Genomic DNA, 10,765 nt, shown 5'->3' on the forward strand with positions numbered 1-10,765 from the left:
GGCTCGACGCCTGCCACCTCGATCTCCTACAAGGTCCAAATAACCCTTTATTTTACGATCGTTCGTCATTTGTCAAATCAATTCAAAAATAACAAAAGATGAAATACTTACCACTATCGGCCAGTACGCCAATCTCTGGTTAACGAACTCGGAGTACTCCTCGCCAGGAAGAAGGAAGGCGTCACCACTCGCGTCATCCAAGTCAGCCTCTCTCTCAGCGTCAGAAGGCTCCCTAAACATCATCCGTGGAGGATCGATGGGAACCGTGAAGGTGTCACGAGAGCACTGCCGAGTCAAACACTCGCCCAGGTACCACACGGGTCCAATGGGTGTCCTCAACAACAGCCGACTCGAGCTCCTAGGACGAAGTACCTCGGACACGAAAATTGGAGTCTCAGGGTAGTCCTCCCAAGGTCTAGGCACCCACTAAAATAAGCAAACGAGGGGTCATTCCTATGATCGGCTCTAAGCGCGAGGGGGTCATTCTTATGATCACTTCTAAATAAAAGAAAGAAAGAAAGTAACCAGATAAGGATCAAAGGCATTTACGTCGTCCAACTTCAGGGCATTCACGCCCCATCGATAAACATCGTAAGAAGAGCGCTGGCTCTTCCTACGACACACTACCCAGTCCCTCACGACAGGGTACGCCCTCGGCTCGGGCTCCGTCCTCTTGGGCGCGATGCTGGGAAAGTAGGAGTACACCCACGCCTGTAGACAGAATAATTATTTATTTTCTACGATAATGATCTTTCATAATTCAATAGAGATAAAGAAGTGAAGAAGTAATGATCTTTCATAATGCAAATAAAGTTTCATAACTCCAACAAGAGTCCATGACCGACAGTAGCAAAAGAAGTCCCCTTCTCTATCAGCTTCGGATGCACCATGGCCCTCATGTAGCGAGTGAGGACCTTAAAGCCATGAGTAACCCAGTCCCACCGACCCAGGCTACTCAAGTCAGACAGAAAAGGAAGAAGCTTCGTCGACAACCTCTCCCTCTTGTCTCCAAGGTAAATCGTGTTGGGGCTGGTGTCCTTTACAGTTAGTGCAAGGACTTATAAATCTCTAAAAGGATCAAAGGGTATACTTTTGTATCATTATCAGTTGGTCCACGTTTATCAATAACGGTTGGCTTGCTAGATAAGTTTGACGTTATTGTCATACAGATAGCGGTGATCAACTGGTCCCTAAAAGTCACACCTATAGGATACGTTTGAGAGATGTGACGGTATGAAAATACAGTCATATTGATGCCAAATTGACTAACCAGTTAGTCCGAGTTATTTGACTAATAATTAGTTAAAATGTGATGTTGAGATATTTTATTTAATACGGATTAAATAAAAATGGCTAAGACGAATTAAGCGGTTAATTCGTAAATTAAATATTAACGATTATATTTAATTAATGTATATTGAATTAATTATACAATATCGTCTTTGTCGGACATGTATTAACACTTCAACTAATACGTGTTATTAGTTGATGCCTTAATAACCGATAACCGATGACGATTTATGATAAAACCGTGTCATATACATTTAGCGAATTTCGGGTCGTACCATGAGTTAAAAATAAGAGAAAGTGGAAAGCCCACTCTCCCCATTTGGAAGCTCACGGCCGAACCAAGCACAAAAGGAGAGCTTTCTCTCCTTTTTGCCCTAATCATTCATTTGGAAAAACAATTAGGGTTTTGAGAAACATTTTCTCTCAAAACTTTAGATCTCACATCTAAAAGAAAACTCACATAACAATCCTCTCAATATTGCAAGGCAATTAGAGGATACATTCTAGCACAAGGGCATTTCTCGGACGATCTTGGGTGCAACAATTAGGAGGAGATCTACTTTGATCTCTCATTGCCGAATTGCACTAGGACCGGAGGTTAATACTTAATCTTTATCGTTTCATTGTTGTTTTTCGTTTATGACAATAAATTGCATATAAAATTTGCGTTATAGTCCTAATTTTATTGGGTTTTATACGGATATTACCCTTCAAGTGGTATCAGAGCGAGGCCACGTAAATTTTTCTATGTGATTTTCATCAAACGAAATGGATCGATAATTTTTTTGTTGCTCAAAACCACACGGCTAAAAAAAATTTTTTGCACGGTTTTTTATTTTTTTTGGCACGGCTGCCATGAATTCCGTGCCTTGTTTTCTTTTTGTTTGCGATTTTGATCTTTGCATATTATTTTGTAATCGATATTCATTGTAATATGTTAAAGATCTATCAATTGCAAATTCATTTCTATACGGATTAGGTGATATCGCAATTGGTTTTTATCAAATCGATAATTTTTGTATAAAAATTTGATAGACCGTGTGGCCTTTTAGGTCTCGGCATTTTTTTTAGTGTCACGGCCTGTTTTTGCTTTGGGAACCGTGTCCAGTTTACACGGTTGCATTGTCGATCTTTTGTTTTCCTTTTGTTCTTTGCATATTGTAATTTTAATCGATAATTATTGCAATATGTTAAAGTTGTTTCAATTGTAATTTCAATTCTATACGGATTAGACTAAATTGCAATTGGGTTTTTACAAATCGTTTTGTTTTTGATCTTTTGTTGCTCACGTAATGATTGAGCCGAAATTTTTTTTGTTCTTTTTGTTGCTCTCGGTTTTCAGCAGCATTATAAAAAAAAAAAAAAAAAATTTCTGGGTACTGTTCACGCCCAGCCGTGAAGAAAGAAAAAAAAAAATTTTATGTTTTGTTTTTTTTTTCAGCCAATTTTGCATAATACTGATTTATGCATTCGCTTGATAGTGAAACGGTTCACCCACGTACAAGTTAGTTACTTTAAAACGATTTAAAGTAACGGATTATCACGAATTAAAGGTGGTTTGGATAAATTTAACATAATTACGGAATTATGTCACGAATAAATTTAATTTAGTTGATGCATTTTATTTATCATTATTTTGAATATTTTGAATGTTTACATTACGTATTTATTTATTTATTTTACAATCGGTTGTAACTTAGTGTGGCCTTAGTAGAACGTGTTACCGTAATGATGGAACACGGTCTTGGTTGTATTTTGAGATCTCGTATCTCCCTTTTTATTTCTTTTAATTACAGTTTTTTATTTAGAATGTAAATAGGTTTATATTTTGTAAATTTTAATTGTAATTTTGAGAAGACTAAAGATGGAGATCGGATGCTCACTCCCGCTGCATGGACAAAGATGGAACATCAAGACAAGCTTCTCGGGTCCAACGGTGGATTCCAAAGTTGTTTTTTGTTCTTTTTACTAGGATAGGCCACACTAGGAATTTTTATTTACGTATTGCATTCATTTATTTATTTTATCGTATCGATAGATTGCATCATATTCCGCCTAAAAACCAAACCACCTAATAATTGCATGAAAAACCGACTCATGTAGAGGTCACGCGTTAGTTTTCTATGACATTCATATGTCACACGATTTAAGCCATCATCTAAATTAATTCATTCACGCAGTTGCTAGTTATTCGTTCACTTAAAATGAATTTAAACTTAGTTGATGGGATCTTCCTCGTATAAACCAAAATTGAGAGTAGTCTTTATAGGTCAAACTCCAATGAGTCCCTTCTTCGTCGGTAGGCATAATATGACCCCTTCTACGTCGGGTAAGTTGGAACCGATTGACCTATTTTATCTCAACACTATGGTCACTCGTACGATCCTGTGATTATGGTGGACAATAGATAGGATTTACGGAAATCTATCGACCAAGAGTTTTTACGGAAGAACTAGCTAAACAGTTGGCTTATCAATTTACAGAAATTGAGTCTTGGGATCACTTGTATTATTCTTGAGGGAGATCAATTATGCAAGTGCAATGAGTCTACACGATTAAAATGAATTTTAAATAGACTTAAATCACCTCGATGCGTTGCTTATTTCGTTTTTGTTTTTCTTTTTTTTCCAGCGTAGATCACGTATTTTAAACTGCTAATAACATAATGGCTGGCATCCTCGATGACCCAATGCCAAGTGCCACATTGGACCGTGAGTCCTGGCTTCGGATCTTTATGAATCAGATGAATCAGTCTACTAGATCAAGAATGATGGATCAAACTTCGCGGAATGGGAAGCGGCATTACGGAATGCCGCCACCGGCCGACGGAAGCTCAAGTATCGATCGAGCCCCTCCCGCCAACCCTTGGCCCCACGGCTCGAGTTAACGAGGTCTCCACGTATAGCGACTTCGTCATGGAAGCGGGTGCGATTAAAAACGTACTCATTTTTGCAATGGAATCCAATTTGCAGAAACGCTTCATAGCCCAGGGTGCAAACAAGATTTTCACCACGCTCACTAAGGAATTCTCGAAAGCACCGAGAATCGTGACCTATGAGCATACCACTCGCTTCTTTGATGCGAGACTCCAGAAGGGCCAACCGGTTAGCCCACACATTCTCAAAGATGATTGAGAATGTTGAGAGATGGAGACGCTTGATTGTAAAATCAGCGAGAACATCGTGATTGACCGCATGCTTCATTCACTCCACGATGGTTTTGCGCTCTTTAGAGCGAATTACTATATGAATGATTTGAAGAAAAGTCCCCATGAACTGCACTCCCTTCTTGTACAGACCGAGAAGGACATGAAGTTCAGTGGGAGCTTGAAACAGGATGTTCTCGTTGTGACAAACAAGGGGAAGGGTAAGGGCAAAGCTCAGGCAAACCTAGCGAGAGGTAAACCGAAGTTTAAGAAGTCGGGTCCAGGTAAGAGTGGGCCTGGTGAGTCGAGCACCTCATCAGGCGCGACAAAGAGCAAGAATGAAAACCTGGAATGCCATCATTGCCACAAGACTGGGCATTGGAGGCGTACATGTCCTGTTTATCATGAGGACTTAAAGGCAGGTCGCGTTAAACCTGTTGGTATGTCTTCATCCTCTTCTACTTTTATTCATATGATTGAGATTAACCATGCAAGTTACGGAACTTGGGTACTTGATACTCGGTTGTGGTTCTCATCTGTAATCATGTGCGGGGCTCAAACATCGAACCCCTCGTAAAGGGTGAGGTGGACCTGCGTGTTGGGAATGGAGCATGAGTGGCTGCCGTCTCAAGGGGAACATATGTGATCCAGCTTCCTAGCGGATTTGAGTTATTTTTATATAACTGCTATTATGTACCCAGTCTTTCCAAAAACATTATTTCAGTTTCTGCACTTGATAAACTTGGATTTTCATTTGTAATAGAGAATAATACTTGCATTTTCTCATTACACGATATGATTTATGGCAAGGCAGTCTCCATGAACGGAATTTATGTTTTAGATCAGACCACCGAAATATTACACGTAATGAATAAAAAGTTAAAGGTTGGTGACAAAGATCAAACGTATCTATGGCACTCGCCGTATATGGGACACATTAATGAGAAACGCGTTAAACAACTCATCAAAAATGGAGCTATCTCGGCCTTTGATTTTCAATCATTTGGCACGTGTGAATCATGTCTCATCGGTAAGATGACTCGAATTTCCTTCAAAGGTGTTGGAATGCGCGGCTGGCGACCTATTAGGACTCATACACACGGATGTATGTGGACCTATGTCAATCACCGCACGAGAAGGCTATAGGTATTTTATCACTTTCACGGACGATTTAAGTAGATATGGTTATGTCTACTTAATGAAGCACAAAAGTGAATCCTTTGAGAAATTCAAGGAATACCAGAATAGGGTACAGAACCTATTGGGTAGAAAGATTAAAACACTGCGTTCGGATCGTGGTGGCGAATATCTTTCTCACGAGTTTGATCAACACCTTAAAGACGTGGATTGCCTTACGATTAACTCCACCGGAACACCTCAGTTGAATGGTGTGTCCGAACGGAAAAATCGAACATTACTTGATATGGTTCGATCCATGATGAGTCACACTGTGTTGCCTGACTCATTGTGGGGTTATGCTCTTCTGTCAGCTGCTCTAATACTTAACCGAAGTCCGTCTAAAGCTGTTGACAAGACTCCATATGAACTATGGAAGGGAACGGTCCCTAACTTGTCCTTTATACGGGTTTGGGGCTGCGAGGCTTATGTCAAGTGGAGACACGAGGATAAGCTCGGCCCGCGATCGGTCAAGACATACTTTATAGGTTATCCTAAAGGAACACTTGGTCATTACTTTTATTCGCCAACCGAACAACGTGTTTTTGTTGCGGCTAGTGCGACATTCTTAGAGAAGGAATTTCTCGAGAATGCAAAGAGTGATAGAACCTTCGACCTGTCGGAGATTCCAGAACCAAATACCGAGCAACCATTGGAGGAACCAATTCCTTCAATCCCGGCTGCGGTGAATATTCCTGAGGAACCTAGAAGGTCGGGAAGAGTCTCTATTCCTCCAGACAGATACATTGGTATGGTCGAGGAACATGACATAGATGACGTTCTACTCTTAACAAGTAGTGAACCCGCAACCTATAAAGGTGTCATGACCAGTTCTGACTCAAAGCTATGGCTTGAGGCCATGCAATCCGAGATGGACTCCATGTATGAGAACAACGTATGGGATCTTGTTTACTTACCTGCTAAGGTTCGTCCCCTTCAATGCAAATGGCTTTACAAGATAAAGCATTCTGTGGAAGGTCAACAAGATATCTATAAAGCACGACTAGTTGCTAAAGGTTTCACCCAAGTGCCAGTCCGCACTACGATGAAATTTTTGCACCCGTAGTCATCTTTGCGTTCCATTCGGATTATCTTAGCGATTGCCGCTTTTCATGACTATGAAATTTGGCAAATGGATGTGAAAACCGCCTTCTTAAACGGCTTTTTGGAGGAAGAGTTGTACATGGTACAACCCGAAGGTTTCATCGATCAAGAACATCCTAAGAAAGTGTGCAAGCTTAAGCGTTCCATTTATGGACTTAAGCAAGCATCTCGGAGTTGGAATCATCGCTTCGACCAAGTGATTAAAGAGAATGGATTTACTCGATCGGTCGAGGAACCATGTCTTTATATCAAGTCGAGTGGGAGCAAGATTGTCTTCCTAATATTGTATGTCGATGACATACTCCTGATTGGGAATGACATACCTCTCTTAACTTCGGTGAAAGTATGGTTGAAAAACCATTTCCAGATGAAAGATCTAGGTGAGGCACAAAGAATTCTAGGCATCCGTATCTATCGAGATAGATCACGACGGATGTTATCTCTCAGTCAGGAGTCTTACATAGACAAAGTCCTAGAGAGATTCAGCATGACTAACTCCAAGAAGGGGTTTCTTCCTATGGCTCCAGGAGTGCATTTGAGCAAGTCTCAAGCACCAGAGACACCGGAAGAAAAAGAGCGCATGACACGAATTCCTTATGCCTCGGCTATAGGATCAATCATGTATGCCATGATATGCACACGTCCGGACGTGGCATATGCATTGAGTATGACAAGTCGATTCCAACAACATCCAGGTGAATCACATTGGATGGCTGTCAAGAACATTCTTAAGTACCTACGGAGGACTAAAGATTGGGCATTGACTTATGGAGGCGATCAAAAGCTATGCGCAACCGGTTACGCAGATGCTAGCTTCCAAACGGATCGAGATGACTCAAAATCTCGGTATGGATTCGTTTTTTACTCTTAATGGCGCTGCAGATCACCGGAAGAGTTCCAAACAAAGTGTTACAAAGAGATTCTACGACCGGGTCCGAGTACTATGCCGCGTCCGAAGCTGCAAAGGAAGCGATATGGATGCGTCAATTCTTACAAGGACTATCTGTAGTGCCTAGTTCGAATGACCCGATCACCATCTATTGCGACAATAGAGGTGCCATCTTCCAAGCTAAGGAGCCAAAGTCTAGCAACAAGTCTAGACATGTACAACAGAAAGCTCATCTAATCCGAGATTACGTCGAGCAAAAGGAAGTAGTGATAGAAAAGATTGCTACGATGATGATAACATAGACGATCCTCTCACTAAACCATTACGACAAGATAAGCATGAAGGGCATGTTAATTCCATGGGAATTAAACGTGTTCCTAAGTTGTAGTACTCTTTTATGGATTAGATTCATTCTCTTTTGTACTCTATACGACATCATCGTTTTGATATTTTATATATTTTGTTTTTCATGTGGATTTGTACGACAAATTTTGAACACCACAAAGTGAACTGAACAAACATTATAATTTTGGTCCTTAATTGCCCACGTGAGCTGATAACTCAAGGTAATTATTTTGTGACGTTGGTTGATGGTGGGTTCAACGAGCCATAAGTCAACCGGTTGACTGACCAATCACAGAAGCATGTTATACGGATATCTCGTAGGACACAATTGTGACATCAACGTGGAGTCCAAAATGTTTTATAACATTCGGTGCCCGGTCGTGGATAGGACCTCCATAGTGATCCTAAGAGTCGATTCTTTTGACTATCGACTGTCTCTTGAGACTAAGGCAGATTTTGGGTGACTTTGGTTTCTTTCTCACGGTCATCCGTAACAGGGGGCCAAGTAGATTGTTTCGGTCATTTCATGTCGTGCTTAGATCGGAAGGAGTTCGAGTTGAAGGAAATATTCAGCCTTGATCGGTACTCGATATTTCTCGGGGCCACTCGAGGAGTCAGAATCGAAATGCATGGCCATGCTCGAATACGAATTCGTTTTATCAGTTAAGTTACTCTCTAGTCGGGGAAACCACTCTAGATACAGATCGATTGTAAAATACGACCTTTGCGGATCCGGATCTGCAAATTGTTTTACATTGAGTGGGAGAAATTTTAAATGAATATGAGAATCGGTTATCGCACATACACTTGTACGGACAAGTGGGAGTTTGTTGAGCCGTGTCCTCCGGTTAGTGCGGATAACGTCATTGCACATACACTTGTACGGACAAGTGGGAGCTTGTTGGGGCTAGTGTCCTTTACAGTTAGTGCAAGGACTTATAAATCTCTAAAAGGATCAAAGGGTATACTTTTGTATCATTATCAGTTGGTCCACGTTTATCAATAACGGTTGGCTTGCTAGATAAGTTTGACGTTATTGTCATACAAATGGCGGTGATCAACTGGTCCCTAAAAGTCACACCTATAGGATACGTTTGAGAGATGTGACGGTATGAAAATACAGTCATATTGATGCCAAATTGACTAACCAGTTAGTCCGAGTTATTTGACTAATAATTAGTTAAAATGTGATGTTGAGATATTTTATTTAATACGGATTAAATAAAAATGGCTAAGACGAATTAAGCGGTTAATTCGTAAATTAAATATTAACGATTATATTTAATTAATGTATATTGAATTAATTATACAATATCGTCTTTGTCGGACATGTATTAACACTTCAACTAATACGTGTTATTAGTTGATGCCTTAATAACCGATAACCGATGACGATTTATGATAAAACCGTGTCATATACATTTAGCGAATTTCGGGTCGTACCATGAGTTAAAAATAAGAGAAAGTGGAAAGCCCACTCTCCCCATTTGGAAGCTCACGGCCGAACCAAGCACAAAAGGAGAGCTTTCTCTCCTTTTTGCCCTAATCATTCATTTGGAAAAACAATTAGGGTTTTGAGAAACATTTTCTCTCAAAACTTTAGATCTCACATCTAAAAGAAAACTCACATAACAATCCTCTCAATATTGCAAGGCAATTAGAGGATACATTCTAGCACAAGGGCATTTCTCGGACGATCTTGGGTGCAACAATTAGGAGGAGATCTACTTTGATCTCTCATTTCCGAATTGCACTAGGACCGGAGGTTAATACTTAATCTTTATCGTTTCATTGTTGTTTTTCGTTTATGACAATAAATTGCATATAAAATTTGCGTTATAGTCCTAATTTTATTGGGTTTTATACGGATATTACCCTTCAAATCGAAGACAAGAACCACCACAACCACAAGCGGGCCCTCTGCTCTACAGTACAAGGAGGAGGAGCCACCTTCCTCCCATCCATCATCTCCGTCGCCGGGGTCCTACCTACAAAGTAGTCCATGACTTAAGAACTCGGCACCAACCCGGGAACGCTAGCAGCACCTGCCTCCAGGTTCTAGCCGATCAACCTCCTCGCCTCAGCGGAGTCCACTCTCATAGCCGTCGACGGCCACACCAAAGCCTCCTCTCAACACGGCAGACCCGAGATCAAGCCGTAGTCCTCCAAATTGATCCCGGCCTCTCCAAAAGGCATATGGAAAGTCGAGGTCGTGTCCCAGTACCGATCAAGGAAAGCTCGGATCAGGCTAAGGTTAGCCCAAATATTCCTTTCCCTGATCGCTCTCCAAGCTCCCACCAAGGCCCCAAAGGCTCCCAACTCGATGATGGCCTTCTCCTCCACCTATAGTCTCTCAAAGGCATCCATCATCATCGAGTAGACGGAAAAGGACCTCATGTTCACGGCCTCCTGTATCAATTCAAAACAAAGCTATCTTTAGCATAAAAACAAATGAGTGTAGATACCTCATTTCTGCACCTCTCGCAAGCCACCCGGTGATGATTGGGCCGCATGTTTGGTACACGGAACGATTTATGACAGTTCGTAAGTTTATCGTCAAGTTATAGCTCAAATACTTTTGTCTACCCCTTGGTTGTCATCTACGCGCCGATACAGTCGTTTTGACAGTAATTAGAGTTCATTTGGAGTCCGGGTAAAAAACCGCTTCATTTTCTAATAAACTGTTTAAAATGCCAGGGTAGTCCACCCAAGGTCTGGGCACCCACTAAGACAAGCAAATGAAGGGTCATTCCTATAATCGGCTCTAAGCGAAAAAGGGCTCATTCTTATGATCACTTCTAAAAGCAATAAATAAA

The sequence above is a fragment of the Silene latifolia genome, chromosome 1 (genome assembly GCF_048544455.1).
Source record: "Silene latifolia isolate original U9 population chromosome 1, ASM4854445v1, whole genome shotgun sequence".
In the NCBI taxonomy this organism is placed as follows: domain Eukaryota; kingdom Viridiplantae; phylum Streptophyta; class Magnoliopsida; order Caryophyllales; family Caryophyllaceae; genus Silene; species Silene latifolia.